Consider the following 26300-nt stretch of genomic DNA (forward strand, 5'->3'; position numbering starts at 1 on the left):
AACTGTGTGTCCTACATCATTTATGGGTCGTAAATTTAGTTCCAGATATTGTTATTACTGTTATTATATGTTATGTTAACTTTGTATTTCGCAAACTGCCATCAGCCAGACATTTTAACCAAAGGGTCACAAGTGTCTAATTTAGGGCGTGTAATGGGACACGTGCGGTTCAACCCCTAGACGAGTTTGACCCAAGACATTTCGACGAAGAGGAACATCATGTGAGCCCGAACATTTCAGGGATGTTATCTCGCACCTTTCACAGGATAATTTGCGTCTGTCTTCAAGCGTCTGTCAGTGCAGCTTTTTCGGCATGTCCTTGATGCTCTCTGAGGGATTAAACAAACCTGTAACCATTCGTGCTTCTCTTCTTTGCATATACGCAACATGTCAAGATACTCCAATTTGGTATGGTTTCCAAACGCTTGAGCAATTTTCTAGAATCCCCCGCAGGATTCTTTTGCAACCAGTCTCATTTCTAGACTGAATTTTACCAGTATCCTAAAAATGAACCGAAATCTGCCACCTGCTTTACCCTCGACTTGTCACCAATTTCACATCTACAAACTGTTGCTTTCAGGTGTTTGTGTGAACTATCTGATACAATTTTTTTAATTCGTTGATATTTTAGTCATATCATACTAAGTTTCTCACAAGTGCACTGTTTTACATTCGTGAACAATTGTAGCAAATTATCATTTTTTAGCACTTTGAAATTTTATCGATACCTGAATATTTGTGCAGATTTTATCAGTGAATACTCATTATAGGTAGAAGCAGTAGGTGCGAAAATCTGAGGTTGCTATTAAGGTGGTCCACTAGTAATTAATACTCAACATGAATAACAGGGGTCCTAACACACTTCCCTGGGACAAGCTAGATGCTGCGTCGTCGCTGCCAAGAAAATATCGACACAGTCACAAATTCGTTCGACAACCCACATTATCGTATCCAGGATCGGATCCGAATAGGGGACGGCGGGTAACGTGGGGTAGGGGCGGGGTAAGTTTATGGAAGTCACGAGCTATCCTGCACAAAAATATTAATAGAAGCATTTATGTTTTAACATGAAACTATTTCGAAACTTTGCAGATAACTTCCGGCGAATAAAGCGGCATCGAAACTAAGACTCTCGGAAATGGACATTCCTGAACTTACAACATACATTTCACACAGAATACTTTCCAGTTGCCTGTGTGGGGTTCCTGTAACATGGATGGGATTGCGCTGTGACAGCTAACATTCTATTCAGGTATAGGCGCCCATCCACAAGCTAACAGTGCGAAATGATGAGTGTGACCGTGATACTTCGACATCAACTGGACCTTCTGACAGGCAGATAGCTCCTTAAAATCCAGAAGCCTAATGAAGTTATCAATCAGGATTAATTTTAAGGCAGTTTGATAGTAAAATGGACCTAGAATTGACTTCAAAGTACCAGCATTTCCATAATTTTTATATTGTTTACACTCATGGGGGTGATCTAGTAACTACGAAATTAAATTCATGGCCCAGTTAAATCACAGTTTTATTATAAGTGTGTGCACACATTAACGGAAGACACCGCAATATTTAATTACACACAATTTAAGAACATTCAATTGATACGCGAATCAGATTACAAGACAAAGAAAGCTGAGGATTTGGGAGGGCTATCTGATGATGGTATATACAACAGTAATAAACCATATGTTAACAGATTCATTAAGGCAATGGAGCCATGTGAATACAGTGATGGTATGTTCGAAAGAAAGAAGAACCACACTTGCACTAGGCCTGTCAAATCAGCCACAGTGAGCGTACACGAATTGAGTCTAGAGAAGCCTTGTTTGTAGCGACCTAGTACGCCAAAACTGCTGTACGATCTTATTCATCAGCTGATGTGATGACTGTAGACGTAGGTGGACGCTGCGAGAATTCTGTATTTTCGTTAGTTAGTAGTTTTTCTCTCATCATGGATTGTAAAAAACACGGCTTACAATCCGGTATTTGCCAGCGTGCTTTGTACCAAGAACGTTTGGCCTTGGACTTCCGTCATGATCGGGCTTTTTCTGGTCGGCCAATGACCGGTCATTTCGCATGAAAAAATACTGTAAAACGATGCTTCGTTTTTCAGAAGTTTTCCAGGACGTTTCTTTTCGCCTGTAGGTGGCGAAGTTCTTCCCATCCTACAGTCTTGGAGCCAGATTGTTGCCTCTACATCTGGTGGTGAAATCAACACACAGGAAAGTCCGTCGGAATGTTTTACTTGCTTTCAGACCAGGACTAAAGATGGATACCAGTAGAAATTGGTCCGCCTACTCTCGTCTTCTGCGAATTCGCAGAACGTACAGTGAAGCTAAAATGACTAACCGTGTTTTCGCAGAAGAGCCGGACAGTAAACATGGTCGCTCCTATGAAGGGATGATTCGCTGCCGTGCCATTTTAATTGGGATCGAGTCTGCTTTTACTGTTATTTAGCTGTCGAAAGCTGGCCCAAGCCACCGCAGTGAAGCCACACAGGAATACATTCGCTGGGTGCCATACCTGTCACGGCCAATGGCTTCTGCCCTTAGTCGACACTTCCTCGAGCCGTGAGCCCAACCCACTGCGCGTCTGCGTGCCGTTAATTAGAGAAGAAAAAGATCATCGGACCTTCAGTCACATTTATTCAAAAGGTTCAAATGGCTCTGAACAGTATGGGACTTAACATCTGAGGTTATCAGTCCCCTTGACTTAGAACTACTTAAACTTAACTAACCTAAGGACATCACACACAGCCATGCCCGAGCCAGGATTCGAACCTGCGAGCGTAGCAGCAGCGCGGTTCCGGAGTAAAGCGCCTAGAACCGCTCGGCCACAGCGGCCGGCCACATTTATTACTGTCTCATTTAGTCAGAGAATGTTTCGATCCATATGAACATGATATGTCTTATAACACTGTCCACTCTCATTAATGGTACCATCTTTCAAAAGCCTGATCAACCACTGCGAAACGTGCAGGATGAGAGTATGTAGGTTTCTTGAAAGTATCAATAAGGATGTGGAGCCGTGCGAACTCTTAGTGCCGTGGCCAGCTGTGCTACGATTCTCGGCTGAGGATCCATGGCGCAGCCAGCCCTATCGGAGTGGTCCCACAGGCTCTTATTAGGTTTGGTGACCAAGAGAGTACGGTAAGCGCATCCTGGTGCCCAGCGAATCACTCACGTGCACTGCGAGCTGTGTAACACGTTGCGTTGTCCTGCTGATAGATGCCATCGTTCCGAGGAAAGCGTGTAGGAGTGGACGCGATCCCAAATGATAGAGCATGATTCTGTTGATCCATTGTACCTTTCAGAATGAGGATATCACCCAGAGAATTGCACGAAGACATTTCCTAGACCACAACGCTCCCTCCTCTAGTCTGGATCCTCCCGACGATTGCTGCAATGCTGTACGAGCAAAATACCGTCCGTCCGATGGAGCATAAAACGCGATTCACGTGGGAAGGCTACCAATTGACGTCCAATTGCGGCATTGGCGTGTGAATTCCAGCTTTCGTCGCCGATGAACAGCAATCAGCAATGGGTGCATGAACCAGTGGCCCATAAGCAGCAACTTTCGATGAACGGTTGTTGAGGAGACAAAATGTTCAAATGTGTGTGAAATCTTATGGGACTTAACTGCTAAGGTCATCAGTCCCTAAGCTTACACACTACTTAACCTAAATTATCCTAAGGACAAAAACACACACACATTCCCGAGGGAGGACTCGAACCTCCCACGGCACCAGCCGTTGAGGACACACTATTGGTAGCCCCTTGATTCATCTTGGCGGTCAGCTGCTCAACAGTTGCACGTCTATTTACCTGTACACGTATCCGCAGGCGTCCTGCATGCCTGTCATCTGCGGTCAGTGGTGCACCACGGCTGTCTCAGCGCCAGTTTTGGACAGTACTATTTCTTCATGAACAATACATTTTAACCACGGCAGATACGACAGTTAACATACTTAGCCGTTTTGGAAATGCTTGCACCATTGGCCCGAAAACCACTGATTATGATTTTTTGTACACCAGATAAAACGCTCTGCTTCCGCATTACAACAATGACTGCACTCTTTCCTTTGCTCCCTCCCCCACCCTCCCACTGCTAGTGCTGCCACCCGCCCTCTCTGAGTGGCTACTGCACATTGACGTCGAACATAGTAGTCTTATTAATGTTGCTAAACCGTGTATTAAGTGAATTTTCATATAAATTATACGAGAAGAGGCAGACCAGTGGAGGCCTGATGCTTCTGAACAGTATCTTCTATCGATAACAGATCCAAAATGATACGTGCGCCCACAGGCAGAATCAGCAAACCGTCAGCAGTAAGGCAGAACAGAAACGAAGAGAAAAGAAAGAGAAAAAGACTTCCCGAACAGTTCTTAACAAAATACTGATAATATTGTGAGTGTACACTTCGATTTTATGTTGTCAAAATCATGACGTTCACAAAAGTTTGAGAGTTTGTTGCTATTCCCGTTCTTAAATGATTTGCATGACAGATGTACTTCTCAAAGTCTTTGGTTTTTTCAAAGCAGACATACCTTTACGAGTAGCAGTTTCTTGAACGACATGCTAAAGAGATATTCACTGAGCAAACAAATTATTGTTGTAGTAAAATATTTTATTTATTTTATATTCATAAAACTATTTGTAATTATTATATTAAAACAATACTTAATAAGACCGAGGGCAGATGTTGATATTATTCTAATTTTAAGATTTACCTTTTAATTCTTATTGTTTGAATATTTATTCCAGTACTATTATTTTTTATATTTAAGTAGCTATACCTTAAACATTGGGGTGACAGCAAGTTATATTTCGGAGTGTGGGGGTGGCAGGTAGCGGAGGGGGAACCGCTTCTGAATTCATGCTATCGTTGATAAGCGTTAGTGTGCTATTGTGTGAAATGCTTTCCCGAAGTCAAGAAATACAACAACAGGATTGCTTGAATTTTGGTTTTCAGTACGTCATTTGAGGAAAACGCGAGTGGAGTTTCGCGTGAACTATATTTTCGTAATCTATAATGGTTGGCATGGAAGAGGTCCAACACTTATCACACGGCGTTTGGAATTCGTGAGCGTTGAATAGAAGTCAGGACAGTGTCTTTCGTCCAGTTGGGTTAGATGTGTTTTGATTTATCGGAAAAATGACGTCAATATGCTAATAAGATCATTGATGCTTGCAGGGTTAGAGTGACGTTTCATAGTCTATGGTATCAAGGACTAAAGGGGCGAAGGGAGGTCGTAAATTGGCCGAATAGGACGAGTGCTGTGGGAGGGCTGCGAGTGGGGAGCGTTGATAGCGCCAGCTCCGCCTGCAGACAGCTCCGCCCGGCCCGACGTCCACCTCACTCCCTTCCAGACAGTGACCACGCTTCAGACGTCACAGCCGACGTCACGCGGCTTCCGTTTCCTGCCGCGATCCTTCCCGACCACCCCCACCCCCACCCCTAACCCTTCTTCCGCACGAATGGGTCCACAATACGGCTCCAGATAACTCCTGCCATTTCCTGTCCACTTCTGCGGCAGGGCGAGGAGTTTCTGGCGGCTGCCTGCGTCTTAAGATACGTCCTTTTTCTGCGGTAGGTTTTCGCAACTGGAGGTCACTCGACTGCATAAGGCGGAAAAAGGGTAGGTGGGCGGTGTGGGAGGTGGAACTGTGCCAGACTATCATACCAAATAGTAAGTAACGTCAGACTCTTCGTAGATGATGGAGTTATCTACAATGAAGTATTGTCTGATGGAGCTGCAGGTCTGTTAAGTCACATCTTTATAAGATTTCAAAGTGGTGCACAGATTGGCAACTTGCTTTAAATTTGCGGAAAAGTGAAACTGTGCAATTCACAAAACAAAAACTGTAGTATCCTGTGGCTACAAGATCAAAGAGTCCCAGTTATAATCGGTAAACTCATACAAATACCTCGGTGTAACACTTTGCAGGGACGTGAACTGGATCGATCACATAGCCTTTGTCTTGATTAAAACAGGTGGTAGACTTCGGTTTGGTAGAATACTAGGAATATGCAGTCAATCTACAAATGAGACTTCATACCAAACATTCGTACGATCTTAATTTTAATAATGAATAGCCTCAGTTGCACCGTTTACCTAGAAATTTACCTAGGTTTCAGTCGGGAGAACCCAACCTTCTTCAGAATAACAGTATCCATCGTTTGTCCATAGTGGACATCGTCAGGCTAAAACCACAAATCCATAAATTACCGTCAGAATGTAAATCTTATCTGGCACTGCCTCGGCCCCACTTCGCGACCGCTAATGTGGCAGCCACGAGTGCTGTACTGGAACTGACCGTAGCGTCATGAGGCCCGCCTAGGCGGACACAATACCTTGCGCCTGCGCGTAAACTGTATGATAGTTACTTGTTGGGGCAAGACGTGAACTTAACTCCTGACCTTGAATTTACTAGTAAAGTGAAATAAAAGGTATAGCTAAGGAAAAGGGCGTATATGTTAACCTGTACAGAACGTATTTAGATCGACTGCCTTAACATTGGTCATGATATGAGGAAGACATCATGTCCTTACAAGGTATGACCTATCTAGGAAAATGTTTGTGCATAAGCCTGAAGTCTAATCACCTAAAAAGGACTTGGGAGCGGGAAGGTTAATATAAAGCCAACATCGTCATTATTACGACTAGCTCAAGAAATTTTTTTTAAAACGTAATTGTTAAGCACTTGCTTAGCTATGGTCACAATGCATGAACATCCTATTGATTTAGCACACTAATGGTCATGATCGAACTTATCAACAAGTCTATATCTAATCGGTAACATCCGGCAATATGGGCCATATAAATTAGATGGTCATTATTCAAGATTAGTATATATGACCTGAAATTGTCTAGAATCAAGTCAAAAACTAATGCACGTGCCTGATTGAGCTTCTTGAGGAAGTTATAGTAATGAGATGCAGAAAACACTAAAGTAGGGGATAATGTGGCAGTGGCAGGGGCAGTGGCAGCGGTCCACACACAGTTTTTACAGTATGTGTGTGGATCACCTCCATGAAGGCAAACTGATTACCCCATTGCCGCCACATTATCCCCTACCACAGCGTTTTCTGCAACTCATAACCATAACTTCGTCAAGAAGCTCAATCAGGCACGTGCATTCTCGAGTAGTGACCCACTGTAGGATCACGGACTTTTCGGAATAACGCCAGGCGCACTACTAGTGGGTTGGAAAGAGACCAAATTGTTGCACTTGAGGGGTGATATCCAGTTGCAACATTTACCTTACAACCTCACGAAAAGTTTGTTCAGAACCAGAGGATGGGAACAATTTTTAACTCTAGGACAATATATCTCAAACAAATAAATGGGAGCTTACTGTATGTGAAAGTGTATTTCTTAATGAGAATACAGAGTAACGTCAATGAAATACTCATGATGTATAGTGTACTTATGGCGCGTACTCATTGTAAATGAAAGTCCCGTTTGACATAAATGGCAGTAGTTTTATTCGTCCATAGATCACTTTTACAACGGTATTGGATATGGTTTCTTATTACAACTTAAGAACAACAAAAATAATACACACAACACACACACACATCAGGGAGTTTGGCGTGTTCTTACATTAAAGCCATCCCTTCATTTGCCTGAAGTAATTTAGGGAAACCACAGAAAAGCTAAGTCAGGGTGGCTGACGAGAGAGTGGAGTCTCCTTCCTCCGGAAAACAAGGCCAGTCTGTTAAAACATTTCTACCTCTTTCAGTTTGTCCCTAGTGTACGATACTGTTTTAAAAATAAGTTATTAAATAATGTACAAGGGTAGTGCCACATTGTTCATTTATTACTCACTCATAGGCTAATCAACTGATATCGGGGCCGCAGCGACGATGTCTGGTTTCTGTTTTGTGCACCTAGATTTCGCATTTGCAAGCCTAAAAGTAGAGTCGACGTGTCTCTATAACAAATGAGACCTTGAGCTCAGAAAGAGGCTAAGGTGTTGGTATTGTGTACAACGCTGTATCACATCCACTACCAGGTGAGTTAGTAAGAAAAATGAAACGAACACAATGTTACCAATTACTATGGCAGGAGAGGGCGCTAGGGCATGACGATGAGGAACAGAACCACCCTCAATAAGGAAACCATGGCCGGCCGCTGGTGGCCGAGCAGTTCTGGCGCTACAGTCTGGAACCGCGCGACCGCTACGGTCGCAGGTTCGAATCCTGCCTCGGGCATGGATGTGTGTGTTGTCCTTAGGTTAGTTAGGTTTAAGTAGTTCTATGCTCTAGGGGACTGATGACCTCAGCAGTTGAGTCCCATAGTGCTCAGAGCCATTTTGAGGAAACCATGCATACTGTAACTGTGGCTGCGTGGTACAGCGCGTAATATGTCGCAGTTTCAGTAACAAAGTATGATTGGGTAAGTAGTCTTCAGCATGGATACCATGCACAACCGGACATAAGTTATTAGACCTTGTTTGTTCGGTATCCTCTCATCGATCAATTCGTAGAGTTTGTACGCGGTGGAAAAAATCACCCTGTATACAGGAAACATTTTCTTTGTTTGAAAAACAAGCCGCTGCATTCACAGTCCAAGTCTCGTTGTGGAGCAGAGTATTAAATTGATACGAAGTTTTCGCAACAGAGCACTGCCCGATGATTGAAAGATTCCCTTCGGCTTAAGTATGTTCCCAAAATACGTATTTCTTCTCTTTTTTCTTCTTAGAGAGGTAAAGGAACTGAGAAATTCTTCTAGAGATGCTGGGAATAGTTTTGATGATATGTCATCTGCTTACTCGAGTCTCTTTCCATTCCAAGTTGCCGACTGTTTTAATGATGTGTACCGGAAGATACAGTATAGAATTTTATATTATTAAGGCTAAACGCATAGTATGAATCTAAAAGGTTGTTTCTAAATGACTATTAATGACAGATTGAGTCAAATACTTTCTGAAATTCTATGAACGTCAGACAAAGTGGTGACATATACTCATTGTTGCATGCTGTAATTACCTTCACGGCATGGAAGGTGTCCAATATATCTTTTTGTCAATAAAAATTTTTGTGTAATAATTGGTTCTTTAATATTCTTTGAATATATTACTCAACTTCGCTTTTCCTCGAATCAGGAAAAAGACAGTTATACTGTATATATGACCGCGCTAATGAGGGAAGTTCGTAGTTTCTCTGAACCAGATCAAGAAGCGTCTTCTTCATTCGTACCACTTCAGTTCTTTCATAATTCCGTTTTCTTTCCCTCTTGGGAAACTTAGCTTACTGCGCCTCGACAAGGTAAACGCTAGAAGCAATACGAGGCATACTCCAAGAAACAGAGAAACTCACGATTGCCGTCGTTTCTCGAGAAATATAGCCTTCTTACATTCAGCACAAAAGAGAAAATAAAACAGGAAAGTTGCAAAGAGAAAAAAGCTTCACCTTTAAAAAGGGAGCAGGGAAGAAGGGAGAGGCCCGACTGCAGACGTCGGTCACGAAGTCTTGTTTGTTTGTACGCGAGGTGTTTCCGGTCCTTCGAGGAACTCTCCATTCCACAGAGCGGTAGGGGAAGATGTCCTAAAACGGCAGACAGTAACAGAAAAGTTGTACTGTGGGCACAGTTTTTGAATTATAAGATTTATTTTTGTAAAACTAAACATTGATTCACGAAAGAAAACCATGCTACACCTCATATACTTGTTACTGTGTATTATTAGAAAACTTACACAAAGCTATGTCATGAGAATCGGGTAAAATGAGATACTCTTCTGTCTTCTACAGATATTCACTTTTATTTCCGACCATTAAATATTCGACTTTTAGATTGACTCATAAGTGCTTATTCTTTTTTTTTGATTAAATTAAAAGGATATATACCTGCCATCAATGTCTGCTTGCTGAATCGATTGCTAATTTCAAATCTAAACTCCAATTTCCTCATTTAATTTATTATAAGTGCCGGCCTCTGGTGGCCGAGCGGTTCTGGCGCTACAGTCTGGAACCACGCGACCGCTACGGTCGCAGGTTCGAATCCTGCCTCGGGCATGGATGTGTGTGTTGTCCTTAGGTTAGTTAGGTTTAAGTAGTTCTAAGTTCTAGGGGACTTATGCCCTCAGCAGTTGAGTCCCATAGTGCTCAGAACCATTTGAACCTTTTTTTTTTTAATATAAGTCCAAACACACACATGAAAAAAAGTTTTGCAACACCCCGGTTCCCCGAACTCCTGAAGATAGATGTTGACTGTATCAGAGACACAGTCCCTATGACTGTTCAGAGATGTCACTAAACCCACCGAAAGATGTAAACAACCGTGCATGAGCAGCGTCTATTAGACGAAATGGGTCCGACAGCCGATCAGTTCCAGTCATTCCACCAGGAATGATGTACACGGCTCGTATTTTCTGTAGCTCAACCAAGCCTAGACGGTCAATTCCGAGGTTTGATCGCGTCAGCATTGTTACTCTGCGCCAGGAAGGGCTCTCAAGAAGGGAAGTGTCTAGCGATGTTTTTGGGACATGGAGGAGATAGGGACTGTCGATGAAATGCCTCGCTCAGGTCGCCCAAGGTCTACTACTGCAGTGGATGACGGCTGCCTATGGATTACGGCTCGGAGGTACCCTGACAGCAACGCCACCATGTTGAATAATGCTTTTCGTGCAGCCACAGGACGTCATGTTACGATTCAAACTGTGCGCAGTATGCTACATGATACACAACTTTACTCCCGACGTCCATGGCGAGGTCCATCTTTGATACCACGACACCATGCAGCGCGTTACAGATGGGCCCTAAAACATGCCGAATGGAGAGCTCAGGATTGGCATCACATTCTCTTCACCGATGAGTGTCACATATGCCTTCAACCAGACAATCGTTGGAGACGTGTTTGGGGGCAACACTGTCAGGCTGAACGCCTTAGACACACCGTCCAGCGAGTGCAACAAAGTGGAGGTTCGCTGCTGCCTTGGGGTGCCTTTATGTGGGGCCGATGTACGCCGCTAGTGGTCATGGAAGGCGCCGTAACGGCTGTACGATACGTGAACGCCATCTTCGACTGATAATGCTACCATATCGGCAGCATTCGTCTTCATGGACGACAATTCGCGCCCCCAACGTGCACTGTGCGCAATAGGCTGCATGACGCACAACTTCACTCCCAACGTCCATGGCGAGGTCCATCTTTGCATCAATGACACCATGCAGCGCGGTGCAGATCGGCCCCTTCAGAATAACGACATCGTTCGAATAGAGTGGCCAGCATGTTTTCGAGACATGAACCCTATCGAACATGCCAAGGATAGATTGAAAAGGGCTGTTTATGGGCGACGTGACCCACCAACAACTCTGGGGGATCTACGCCGAATCACAGTTGAGGAGTGGGACAATCTGGACCAACAGTGCCCTGCTGAACTTGTGGATAGTATGCCACGACAAATACAGGCATGCATCAAAGCAAGAGGACGTGCTACTGGGTAGTAGAGGTAATGGTGTGTACAGCAATCTGGACCACCACCTCCGAAGGTCTGACTGTATGGTGGTACAACATGCAATGACAATGTGTGGTTTCCATGAGCAATAAAAAGGGTGGAGGTGATGTTTACGCTGATCTCTATTCCAATTTTCAGTACAGATTCCGGAACTCTCGGAACCGAGGTGATGCAAAACTTTTTTTGATGTGTGTACATGGCTTAAAAATCTTCAATTTGCTGTAATAGCTCGATTCCTAGATCTGTTTGAAGTGTTTGCTGGAACCGACGTAAACCTGTATCAACTCCTACAACTTCCTTATTGGTGCCTCGTACCATCCGTCTTAATGTTCGATCCGGAACACCAAATTTTTTTGAGGTATGCTGCCAGCTCATTTCCTTGTTATTAACAGCATTAATAGCCTTGTGCATGCTCTCTGGATTCCATCACTGATGATTACTGAACCTCCCACAATTTCCAACCATTATTAAATAATAATAATAATAATAATAATAATAGTTCTGCCAGTCGTAAAAGGCGACGAAAAGAACAAACCACTAATAGGGCTAACCCCCCTTTTAGTGTGATTACTTGGTTCAGGACAGAACTAAAGAAGCCTCGGACAAGCGCCGTCATGGTCGGGGACGGCGCTTGAACCCTATGCCCGCCTACAATGGTAATGACACTGCTAGCCAACTGGAAAATGATTTAAATCCAAATAGAGGTGTTTTGCAGGATATGCTTCCTGCAACCACCCTAGAAGGAAAACAAAGACAGAGGATGAGATGGTCAGATGAAGTTAATCGACACCTCATGTTCTGTTATTACCAAGCAACAAACCTAGGAACCAACACAACTGGATACAGATCACAAGTATACACAACATTTATTACCAGATACCCAGAATTAAAATTTTTAACAGAACAACGTCTAGCTGATCAGATTCGTGTAATAATAAAAAATAACAGGATACCCCAGTCAGAATTAGAAAACATCAAACAACAAGTACAACAAATACTGGAACAAAATAATGTGCAATTAGAAGAAGAAGAAAATACAGTAATGGACTCAAACATCCCAGAGCAAACAAACAAAGAACAACACGCATCAATTAAACAATCAGAGGAAAATGAAATTTTAAGACAGCCACCAGCACAAGCACAAATAGAACACGAAGTGACACACATGTTAGATATAGAAGAAAAATTTCAGTTGACATATATAGAATACAAAGACACAAATACAGACATTAGACCATTCTTGCATAGACCACCAAATAGCCCACAAGTCGAAACAACAATAAAAACTATCAACACAATCATACACAACAAAATAAATGAATACACAACTATGGAAGAGTTACAACTACTGGTTTATGTAGGAGCACTCACTACACTAAATATACACACTAGGCAGATATCAGAACCAACCAACACACAGAAGAAACCCACAAAACCAGCATGGCAACACAGGCTACAGATCAGAATAGAAAAACTGAGAAAAGACATCGGACAGTTAACACAATTTATAAGAAATGAAATATCAGACAAAAAACGAAAAAGGTTAGGTAAAATCTCACAACAAGAAGCAATAGAGCAATTAGATGAAAAGAAGCAAAAATTACAAGCTTTGGCGAAACGACTTAGAAGATACAAAAAAAGTGAAAATAGAAGGAAACAAAACCAAACATTCAACACAAACCAAAAGAAATTTTACCAAACAATAGATAACACACACATAAAAATAGACAATCCACCAAACATAAGAGACATGGAACACTTCTGGAGCAGCATATGGTCAAACCCGGTACAACATAACAGGCATGCACGGTGGATACAAGCAGAAACAGATACATACAAGATGATACCACAAATGCCTGAAGTGATAATTTTGCAACATGAAGTCACCCGAGCAATTAATTCTACGCACAACTGGAAAGCCCCTGGAAATGATAAAATAGCAAATTTCTGGCTAAAGAAGTTCACCTCAACACATTCACATCTAACTAAATTATTTAACAGTTACATTGCAGACCCATACATATTCCCTGATACACTTACACATGGAATAACTTATCTGAAACCTAAAGATCAAGCAGACACAGCAAACCCAGCTAAATATCGCCCCATAACATGCCTACCAACAATCTACAAAATATTAACTTCAGTCATTACACAGAAATTAATGACACATACAACACAGAACAAAATTATAAATGAAGAACAAAAAGGCTGCTGCAAAGGAGCGCGAGGATGTAAAGAGCAACTGATAATAGATGCAGAGGTGACATATCAAGCTAAAACTAAACAAAGGTCTCTACACTACGCATACATTGATTACCAAAAAGCTTTTGATAGTGTACCCCACTCATGGTTACTACAAATATTGGAAATATACAAAGTAGATCCTAAATTGATACAGTTCCTAAACATAGTAATGAAAAACTGGAAAACCACACTTAATATCCAAACAAACTCTAATAATATCACATCACAGCCAATACAGATTAAGCGTGGAATATACCAAGGAGACTCATTAAGTCCTTTCTGGTTCTGCCTTGCTCTGAACCCACTATCCAACATGCTAAATAATACAAATTATGGATACAATATTACTGGAACATACCCACACAAAATCACACATTTGCTATACATGGATGATCTAAAACTACTGGCAGCAACAAATCAACAACTCAACCAATTACTAAAGATAACTGAAGTATTCAGCAATGATATAAGTATGGCGTCTGGAACAGACAAATGTAAGAAAAATAGCATAGTCAAGGGAAAACACACTAAACAAGAAGATTACATATTGGATAACCACAGCGACTGCATAGAAGCGATGGAAAAAACGGATGCCTATAAATATCTAGGATACAGACAAAAAATAGGAATAGATAATACAAATATTAAAGAAGAACTAAAAGAAAAATATAGACAAAGACTAACAAAAATACTGAAAACAGAATTGACAGCAAGAAACAAGACCAAAGCTATAAATACTTATGCCATACCAATATTGACCTACTCATTTGGAGTAGTGAAATGGAGTAACACAGACCTAGAAGCACTCAATACACTTACACGATCACAATGCCATAAATATAGAATACATCACATACATTCAGCAACAGAAAGATTCACATTAAGCAGAAAGGAAGGAGGAAGGGGATTTATCGATATAAAAAACCTACATTATGGACAGGTAGACAATTTAAGAAAATTCTTTATAGAACGAGCAGAAACTAGCAAAATACACAAAGCAATCACTCATATAAATACATCGGCTACACCACTACAATTTCATAACCACCTCTACAACCCGTTAGACCACATAACATCAACAGATACGAAGAAAGTAAATTGGAAAAAGAAAACACTTCATGGCAAGCACCCGTATCATCTAACACAGCCACACATCGATCAAGACGCATCCAACACATGGCTAAGAAAAGGCAATATATACAGTGAGACAGAAGGATTCATGATTGCAATACAGGATCAAACAATAAACACCAGGTATTACAGCAAGCATATTATTAAAGATCCCAATACCACAACAGATAAATGCAGACTTTGTAAACAACAAATAGAAACAGTAGATCACATCACAAGCGGATGTACAATACTAGCAAATACAGAATACCCCAGAAGACATGACAATGTCGCAAAAATAATACATCAACAGCTTGCCTTACAACATAAACTTTTAAAACAACAAGTTCCTACATACAAGTATGCACCACAAAATGTACTGGAGAATGATGAATACAAATTATACTGGAACAGAACCATTATAACAGATAAAACAACGCCACATAACAAACCTGACATCATACTCACCAATAAAAAGAAGAAATTAACACAACTAATCGAAATATCCATACCCAATACAACAAATATACAAAAGAAAACAGGAGAAAAAATTGAAAAATACATCCAACTGGCTGAGGAAGTCAAAGACATGTGGCATCAGGATAAAGTTGACATCATACCAATTATACTATCAACTACAGGAGTCATACCACACAATATCCACCAGTACATCAATGCAATAGAGCTACATCCAAACGTATATATACAACTACAGAAATCCGTAATTATTGATACATGTTCAATTACCCGAAAGTTCCTAAATGCAATATAACACATACCGTACAGTTAATAGGAAGTGACGCTTGATCAAGGTCCGCGTCACTTTCCATTCTCAACCAGACTTAACATCTGAGAAAGTAAAGAAATAATAATAATAATAAACTACTTGTATATTAGCATAAACAGAAACGAAAGGCGTGCGTAAAATGACATAACTATGTTATATTATCCCCATTCATGGTATGTCATCTTACCAACGGTTACAGCATTCCGTGTGCAAGGGCGCTGCTCACAAAAACTTAGAGCTACATAACCACAAATATTTTAAAGTGTTTTTAAAGGAAGCGTTTACTCACCTTGTGTGCAAAAAAATACTATAAATCAAACGATCCAAGCGTAGTATCACACAGAAGAACAATTACCACCGCTTCTAAAACCCGATGTGGACGGATTCCTCATATAAAACGTATATTTCCAGGCCAACGGTCTCACCATGTCAAATGCAACAGTGTCACTAACACAAGAACGTAACTTGTGCCATAAAGTGCTCCTACTTGTGACTGTAACTAGAAACACGAGGTGTATCATTTTACCAGGCTGTCATTTCAGGCCACTTACAACCTACAACAAGCAGCAAACTGTTAACTTTACATGAACTTTATGAAGTATGTCCACACCCTGTGCTATAACTGTGTCACGGATACAAGGGCTGAAGCTTATGACAAATTATCTGTGCTGCATTGCCTCCATATCATCCGACGGAAAGATCGGTGCTTGTCAGTTATTTAAGTTTCACAGTGTCGTATAATTAACCGTCTTTGACAGGAAGTTCATTTATTCGTAAGATAAGTAAACTGTCATTAGCAGTGGAGTGTCCAGTTTCAGATACATGCTAAAAAGATTCGATAAGATTCACTAAGACATTTTTGGTTACCAAAAAGTGTTAGCTACCATAAAGCAGACACTATTAAAACGGGTACAAAGAAATGTTAGCAGGTAGATTCAATAGTAAAATAAGGACACAGACGTCGAAACAAGCAAACCAAACCAAACCAATACATAAAAGCAGTACAATCACTAGAAAATGCCGTACAGTGACATATCACAATAAAGTCATATACAAAATCGGTAATATATTCAAGAAACAGGACACAATCATAGCTTACACACGAATAATACAATACAGAAACACTTACGAGAATTAAAAACAAAGACAGACAAATACCAACAGTTTAGTATCTTCCAGATGAGTTGCAAAGCATGAGAAAAAATCTATGTTGGTGTGGCTCGTAGGATATTTGACACAAGATATAAAAAGCAAATCAGAGCAAATCTGGAACTACAGCACAAACTATTCAACGTTTACAGACTACATACAGGAATATCATAGGCCAAGTACAGCACAAAATGATATGAGCATGATAAGGATCAGTAAAAACTGACGCACATAATTTTTTGAAGAAGACATCATTTTTCAAGAAGGCATCATCTTACAAGATTTCCACATACACAAAGAACTAGCACACAACAGACAGCTACTTAATGACCAGATATTTGAAACCAGATATTACACAAAACCATTGAAAAAATCACCTATGAGCCTTTTGCTTACAAGTCTTTCATTTTCTCTCACTCTCTATCTCCTACACTATCCTCCTTTACAGCTCTGCTTCCTCCCAACATCATCTACATCTTTTTGCGAATACAATCTCCCTTCCCTTCTTCACCTAATTTGCATTCTCTGTTGATTCATCTTTGTGTTTATGTCCCCCCCCCCCTCCTACCCAACCCTTCCCAAAGTACTGGCCACTTATACCTTCAGCTTCATTATTACTCCTTCATTTCACTTACGAACAAAATAAATACCTAGCAACATAAATAAACGACATAATACACATGTGACGAACCACAGATGAAGAGAATATTTGGTCATCAAAAATAAGCCTAAGAAACAGTAAGAGGAACTGGGTCTAACCCACACCTTAGCCGACATGTACCCATTTCATTCAGGAGACAAAACAAGGACTTGGAATATGAAAGGGAATGAAGCTGATGGGGCCAATAACTGAGAAAGGAAATTAAATAAAATGCCGAACAGTATTCGGTCCTTAGCTTTGGCACGTGATAGACAAATATATATTTAGTAAAGATGTTAAAGAAGTTCCTAATAAATGCAAAAAATAAAAAATTATGAAGGGCGTGCGCAATCAATAGCTTAGCGAAATTTATCGAAAAACTTAAAGAGATATTAGGTACCCGCCTTGGTACTTAATGTTAGGCTGTAGCAAACTATTGTGAGACAATTTGGCCTACTTTGAACGAAATCAGTGTGAATAGAAACTACCTGTACACGTGTTGTAACCAGCCTAAACACGTTTCAATGTTGAGCTAAAGAAGAAAAAAAATGTGATCGTGGAACGTTCTCGCACCAGGAGTAGCCTCAGGCGCACCGTGGCTCGGACAAGCTGCCTGGTCTCTTTACATAAGCACTGCATCAAGGTCATGGTCACTGAACGACGCAGACCGTGGCGTAATAGCTGTAGTAGCCGCAGCTAGAGGCTGTACTTTGTTCTGGTAGTTCATTTCCAGAACGAGGATCACTTACATTTTAAGTTACATAAACACATTTGTTTATTTCCAGAACATTTATCTATTAGTATCGCCTGATTTATGTGGTATGGTACCTCTCCATAACTGACAATTTTCAACATACATATTTTTTCAAAATACATTAAAAGAGATGTGAGAGGAGCTTTCCACCTCAGGTTTCGTGCCATCGCACCATGTTTGATTGCTGCTGGTATCAGCTTATAACACAAGAGCTTTTAGGAATAAAATTTTGTCTGAGGAAATTCCGGCCAGTCGATGTACATTTGAAATCAGCTACACCTTTAAAAAAATTTCTGTCTCATAGAGTAAGATAACCGGCTGAAAATTTTAGCTTAAATACTACCATTGTGTCGTGTGACAAAGTTTTGTACGTAAGCCCTGTTCGGCCTCCATGTCTGCACAGTGCATTTTCCAGGCTGCCAGAGTTTCCGTGAAACAGGCTGGAAACAGTACCCTACAACCTACAACACACTACAGGAACAACAAGTATCCTAATCATGCGCACAATGGCCTGCTTGCCACAGACTGTGAACTCTGGGGCAGTCTAGTGCCCTCACTTAGGCACGAGATACGCCCCTGACCGCGTCCATCCCACACTCTGCAGCTGCCCTCCTTCGCCACACCACAGCCTCTCGCTGTACTCAGCTCACAAACGTGTGAGGCACGATCTATAGTTCATTAAAGCCAGCACGCTTCGCTAACAGATGCCACCACCATCTGTGTACGGCCATTCGGGCTTACCAGCCTGCACTTGTGGAGGACGTGTGTAATAGGGACTGTACGTAGACGTACCGTCAGATTGCAAAACTGCCGGCATTCGCCTATTTATAGCGCTCGCGTACGTCCTGAGAGGGCTACCAAAAGCTTTGCTCAATTATTGCAAACTCACTAGCAGTACTTAAGTACGATCTAATTTTAACTTTTCGCTGACAAGCGTCTTTGTGTACCACATTAGAATAACCATTTACTTTTTTTATCAACGACTAATTTTAAAACTTCCCTTATTTATTTCATATTCATCTTAATAATGACAGTTCACTCAAATATAATGTCAATCAGATCGGTGAAAAGGGTGGCAACATAAAATAAGTAGCCGGTTATTGAGTTTTGCCGTGTGTCTAAACCGATCTACGCACTGATTCCTAAGCACAAGTATATAGAGATGTATGCTTAACTATAGTACCATTCACTCAGTCTTAAGACAGTTTATTTATACTGCAAACAAGTAATATGGTCCCTAGTCACACACCGCCTTTCATACTGGGTAGCCACAACGAAAAGATTCAACATGTAATTTACATTCGAAAAGATTTAACTGTCTCTCTTGACTTGCTGCATCTCTGTAGCCAGGAAAACCAATATCAGTTCTGGTTACCTTTTCGTTCTAACTCATTTAGCGTTACCCTGAGTTCACGTGTAGTATTCCACTACGGACGCGAGCTGCTGGCACAGAACTCGAGAGGAAACTGTAGTTCAAATTGGCGATGGGCATGGACGATGCGCGGACTCTCTTTACAAATGGGGTGCTACAGAGTCTCCGTTTTGTGACTGTGGGGCTCCGAAACAGACAATCAAGGACATTACAGATGAACGCCCTTTGCGTTCCTACCAGAGGAGTTGGAGCGACCTCATGAAAGCTGATGATATGGTTCTTATATGGATTAGGAACCTAGATATTGACATTTAGTTAGTTTTATACGTAGTTTTGTATTTTCATATTCTTGTTGTATATAGTATTACTAATGTTATATATCTGTAATTTTAAACTGCATGTGAGCCATAAGAACAAACAAGTAAAAATAACTGTCTCTCTAGCTTCGTCGATAGTTCTATCACTTCTTGCGGTATCCGATTATACAGACGGCAACTTTATAATATTTCAACTGCCATCCACCATCAGTGGCACTCACGTACGTCCTCTCCTATCACTTACAACTTTCGATGGTTTCGTTTTATGATCTCTCAAAATATTCAGCCTTGAAATTTATACAGTTTTGTATACATTCGAACCAATTATGTAAACATTTTCTTCCATCCTGATGACATTGGTAGAGTATATCGGAAACATGGTTTGGGAAGGATTCGATAGCTTCTTGACGCAATGAAAATCGTTCAGTACTGGTTTCTTAATGTAGATGAAAAGGATTTGCCAAGCGGCATATCAAGTTAATGCGGGAAATAAGTGACTAATTCGATGTGCCTTTGTGTGACAGCTGAAAATGTCATGATAACAAATGATACGACGAGTACGGTGGTTTTTCCCGATTTCATCGTTAACTTGAGGCAAACTAATTGTTGTATACCATTCAGCATTATCTGTACTTCGATCCTCAAAAATGGTTCAAATGGCTCTGAGCACTATGGGACTCAACATCTTAGGTCATAAGTCCCCTAGAACTTAGAACTACTTAAACCTAACTAACCTAAGGACATCACACACACCCATGCCCGAAGCAGGATTCGAACCTGCGACCGTAGCAGTCCCGCGGTTCCGGACTGCAGCGCCAGAACCGCTAGACCACCGCGGCCGGCCTTCGATCCTCCTATGGTCGCGACACCTCCACTATAATGTCCTTGGAATACCATATCGGAGTACTCTGCCTGACAAAAAAGTCAAGCTCTCAGAAGGCAAGGAGAAGAGGGAAATGAAACTTCATGGGTTGAGACCGTATGCGATATTACTATAGTGATAGTAATCGAGCCAAATTAATGAAGAGTTTGGCCCACTTACCACTATGACGTTGCGCTCCCTCTGACCTATGTGCGTGCACTAATTCTCTTGGGAAGGGTGTCACAAATTCGTTTTAGCCTCCCACGAGGCCAGTTAGCCCACAACTGTCGTAAATCGTCCTTGACATTGCGAACACTGGCGTTGTGACGGTGTTCACATACGAGCAGATCCCGCATATGTTCTATCGGGGACAGATCGAGGGATCTTACTGGACAAGACTGCACCTCAGTACCACGCAGACAGTTCAGTGAGACACGAATGATGTGTGGACGAACATTGTCCTGTTGAAAAACTGCAACAAGATACCGTCGTAAGAGAAATAAGAGATGAGAATGCAGGATGCCTGTGACGTCAGAGTTCCCTCAATCACTTTCAGCCGTGATCAAAAGTCATATCCAATGACTTCCCACACCATAACGCCAGGAATAACTGTGCTTTGCCCTCCACACTCGCCAACGGAGAAAAGAATGTTTGCAGGTATTAAAACGTTGAAAATGCTTTCCTTGTATTATGTGGTAAGTTTACACTGTTCTTTTTCCACTATTTTGTACATATTTTCCTCGTTCGACTTACGAAATCCATAGCCTAACTTTAAACTTTTTCGTGACAGGAATATGCATTTCACCTCAATCAGGAGAAGAAATAAAACGTGTATTAAGACAAAGTACACCTGACGATGGACCCACAGGGTCCGAAATGCATCGCGTAGTTAATAAAACACGAAAAAGTTGTGACTGAAGGCGTTGTTTAATTCATACCTCCAAGAGATATAAGAACAATAGAGGTAGCGGCAAAAAGAGACAGGTAGAGAGAGAGAAATGAATAAAATGATTAATATTTACTTTCTTTTGTTTCAGGTAAGGACCAAGGAAGAGAATACCTCTCGACACTGAAATGCCTAGAAGAAAAATAAACATGTAAGCTATGTTGTATAGTTTTTGTTAATTTTTGACATTCCTATTTTTCACGCTTTAAGTAACAGTTAACTAACAATTTCTCAGGACATTGTCCGCGTCATCAAAAGTGACGAGTACATCTCCCGACAACAGTAGGACTGAAACCTGCTACCGATCGCTTGAAAGGAATCCTCTTTCCGCCTCCCTTTCATAGATTTGTGAATTTTCATGACTTTCAACGACATTTTGTTGTCCTCATTTATTACTATCGCGAGCACATGCTGATGCCTGGGGGAATATCACAGTGGAACACATGCTGCTTAATTTTATTTCTACTTGAGATCAGCAGCCTCTTTCCTATGACCATTATTAGTTTCCATTGATTCTTTGTTTGATTTGGAAGCTTGGTTAAGATTCTTTTTTTTCTGTAGAGGCCAAGGAAGTTTCTTTTCACCTGAAGTAGTGAAACCCACTAACCATTTTCAGCTTCCTCCTTCTCTTCTCTTAGCTTCAATTCCAAAGATAGTTTGGAAAATAACAAGCAGAGAATCCTGAGCGGTTCTTCCGCTTGTCCAGCAAAACTGTCTCCAGCAAATAGCAAACGTTTGCAGCCTTTCTGTTTCTCCTGAATGGCTTTGCGAGCGGATGCCACCCATCTTTCCTTGTAAAAAAGCCAAGTGCTGTTCCTAACGGCCGAGCGGAGGCAGATTTTCTTGAGTAGTCGTGCAGCAGATCTTGGCCATTGAGTATGCTTGTACTTTGGGAACGTGATGTTAGGATAAGTCGAGATGTGTTTAGTGAGGTACGCCATTGTTGGACAGGAAAGTATCAGCACATTCATGTTCGGTTATTGATTAATTAGGTCCTTTTGATAATATTTGCTTGCGAAGAATAATTAACTCTTGAGTAGTGTTTAATATTTTTTTGAGATTTATCGATGTGGTGATATCGTGTTACTTGTGAGACCTTTGAACTGTCATGTCTTGCATTAATCATTCAATGATTTTTTTTTTTTTTATTTCGAGTCGAGCCTCTATGGACTGCGTGCTAACAACCAATTTCATTTCAGTGACGTTTTATTTTGTGAAACAGAATTTAAATGAAGTTCTTCACTGAAGAAAAATCATAATGATATGGTTAAACTGAAAAGTTTCATGGCTGCCAGCCGGACGTGTGTTCAATTTTATACTCGTTTTCAGTTTATTATTCTTTGTTTTCATCTCCTAGAGCGAATCTTATCATTTTAATTCTAACATTGGGTGGGAGGGGGGGGGGGGAGAAGGTGACCTCAGGATTTCGTACAGAATTTTGTCGAACTTAAGGCACGATGTGTCAGGGTACTCTTGTCTTTGTATGAGCTCCGTTATTGAGAACAGAATTTCCGTGGGCATGGATGGTTTTTCTTCCTCCAGACAACCGCTGAAATCAAACTAAGCCGGCCGGAGTGGCCGAGCGACTCTAGGCGCAAGTTCGAATGCTGCCTCGGGCATGGATGTGTGTGATGTCCTTAGGTTAGTTAGGTTTAAGTAGTTCTAAGTTTTAGGGGACTGATGACCTCAGCAGTTAAGACCCATAGTGCTCAGAGCCATTTGAAATCAAACTAAATTTTGACGGATATGTCCGACTTCTGTTTTCCATTCTTCCAGTCTAATTCTTCTGTCTCCTGTCCTCTGGAAAGACACTTTTGCTGATTCGTTCATTTGATCCTTATTGACTATCTGTGTGTTTACGAAACCATAGTTAACTCAGATATTATCCCCAATGCTTTCGTTATTCTCTTGGAGTTGAGTTTTGCGTAGAAAACGACTGTATCTGTGGGAATTTACCATTCTGGATTCTCCCACAAAAGGCTAATGACTCTGAAAAGTTGTACGTGAAATGCTTTGAAGGCAGGTGAGTAATAAAATATCAGTAAAAAGTTTCACCATCATATGGTCGTAGCGGATCACATGCGTTTTCTTGTTTTCAGTAAAGATCAAGTGCTAGAGCATAAATTTCTCATTCCCAGAGATTTGGTAATATCCTTGCACATGTGGTGGACGGAACTTCCATGTGAAGTAAATCTCAATAACAAATAAATTTCCTTTTCTTAAAATAATCAACAGGATTGTTTCATCAATCAGTATCAAATAAAAATCCACTCAGTTTGCTGAAAGAGGAAAGACACCCAAAGAAGGTAGCAGTCAAACACCTAATTGCAAAAACCTAACTTTAAATGAATCTTCAGTCAATGATTAACGAACAATGAAAGATAGGAATTGTACTGTAGTGGCATCATGCGAGTAGCCCTCTGTGAACGGACGGACTTTAGTAAAATGGATACAAGCTTCATATAAAATTTGCTGACCAAATGTAAAAGAAGATTAATTTGGCGTTGAGAGTAGCGCTATATTCAGAAGGGAACTTCAAAAAGTAAATTACGCATTAATTTAGCAGGCCAAGTAGCTTTTATCGAATGCTGAATTACAAAGAGACAAAGATACGTGACACTACTTTCCAATATGGCCACCAGTACCCTGTAAACAACAGTCGGAACCTTCCACCAGTCGTCCAGATCTTCGATAATACAAATCTGCTTCTTGTCCACGGAGTTATTTGACAATGGCTGTGTGAAAGTCCTCATCTTTGGGAAGTCCCTTTCCTCCAGAGGTTCTTCCTTTTGTATCCCGCCTGGAAGGTGGCGCGTGCATCTGCACCTGTAAACTGAAGGGTAGGCCGAATGTAGGAAGCGAGTAGGAGCAAGTGAGGTAAAAATCTCTGTACTTCTCTTAAAGTAAAAGTGGTTTTATTATATCTCAACACACTAAAATATGAGAATACATATCTTTGTACTGAGGAGCCTGCTTACACAGGCAAAATCTGTAGTGGCTCGCCCACCATGAAAATGAAACAATGTTGGTTGGTCGTCTGCTCGGAATCAAATGGGAAGAATCTGGAGCGGCGCTCGTAGAGGTGCACAGTGCCGGCTAGAGGGCACTGTCGTCGGGGTCGGGGTCGTAGTGCCAACCTAAGAACTTGTACCTACATTGTGGCATCGTAGCTATCGATACCACATTTCCAGCTTGCCGAAAAGCTGGAACTCACATGGTGAAAGATCTGGACATCCCGACCACCATCATCTACGTCTGTGTGGCCTTGGTCCAAATGTTAACACCACATCTCAACAGCTGGAAGCCATATTGCATTTGAACCATATAACATCAGAATTTTACGGTGAATCTGCATGTAATTTAGATCTTTTGCTCCCAATTATCATATGTCATCGCGTACGTCAAATCTGGAGCGTGTTTCAAGTTGCCGCGCTACTTCACTCGTACTACAACAGAACTAGGTCTGTAGGAAGCGTAGAACATGTACTCTTTTCTGACAACGCTTTGGAAGGTGGCTATAATTTAGCACCTTACCAGCACTCATCCACATACTTTGCCGTGATCTACAAACACAATTAGGTATCATGTGATAGGTTTTACATCGTAATTATATATATATATATATATATATATATATATATATATATATATATATATATATATATATATATATATATATAAAGGAGACTGTCACTGACACGTACGCCTTGTAAATAATTCTTAACGCTTATTGGATGAATGGTGACCAGAACGGCCTAATGAATGATTGCCTACACTAGTAGAGGTTGGAACTATAGTGGAAATGAAACGGCAGGCGGAACTCAGGCCCTGGGTGGAAGGCCCACACAGGTGTGGTGGTCCAGCTCCACACAGGAAGTGCCTAAACGGACAGTCTGGACACCTGAGCACGGAGACACAATACATGGGCGGCCGGTTGCTATCGGTCGCTATTGTATTAGGCCCGGACGGCTAACTGGAAAATACTTCCAAACTCTGCAAATCATGGACGCAGGTGAGAGGAACGAAGAAGTAGCACCTCGGAAATCACGCAGGCTGGGTTATTTCCAAGGATTTTTACTCAGAAGCGTACCATTGTACGAGTATAGGTTTTTCCTCGCGAACTTTCCGCGCTGGACGACAAAAGACTAAAATGTCGTTGGTCGGCGTTCGGAAGAATCTGTAGAGGGACAACATTCCATGGTTTCGGGAATAAGATTCGCTTTCGGAATTACGAGGGTCGGGAGCCGAGCCTTGCTGGGAAGCCAGCGGTGGAGACACGAGGTCTTCCGTTGTGAGCACCTGTGCGTGACGGTCGCTCTGTATCAGCTTTGTTGGTACAGACGGACTTGCTGTCTTTGCTGTCAGGAGAGTTTTTGCGAACCTACACGATTCTGGACTTCCCCTCCGGGTTGGAAGTCATCGTTGAGTATGCAGCGTTCAGTAATTGAGAGCACTTCCTCTGCCTATACTTACTTTGAGACGTTGTCTGAGCTCCGTCCTTGTGGCTGGGAGTTCGCGTTTCTCGTCTGTAGAACACAGAGAGTAGAAGACAGTTTTAGACTATATTAGTCAGAGGACCTCCTTCTGCCGCTCTTGTGTTTGAAAGAGTTTATTTGTTGCTGGAGTTCTATCGTCGCAGACGAGTACGAG

Source organism: Schistocerca nitens, chromosome 8 (assembly GCF_023898315.1).
Source record: "Schistocerca nitens isolate TAMUIC-IGC-003100 chromosome 8, iqSchNite1.1, whole genome shotgun sequence".
In the NCBI taxonomy this organism is placed as follows: Eukaryota; Metazoa; Arthropoda; class Insecta; order Orthoptera; family Acrididae; genus Schistocerca; species Schistocerca nitens.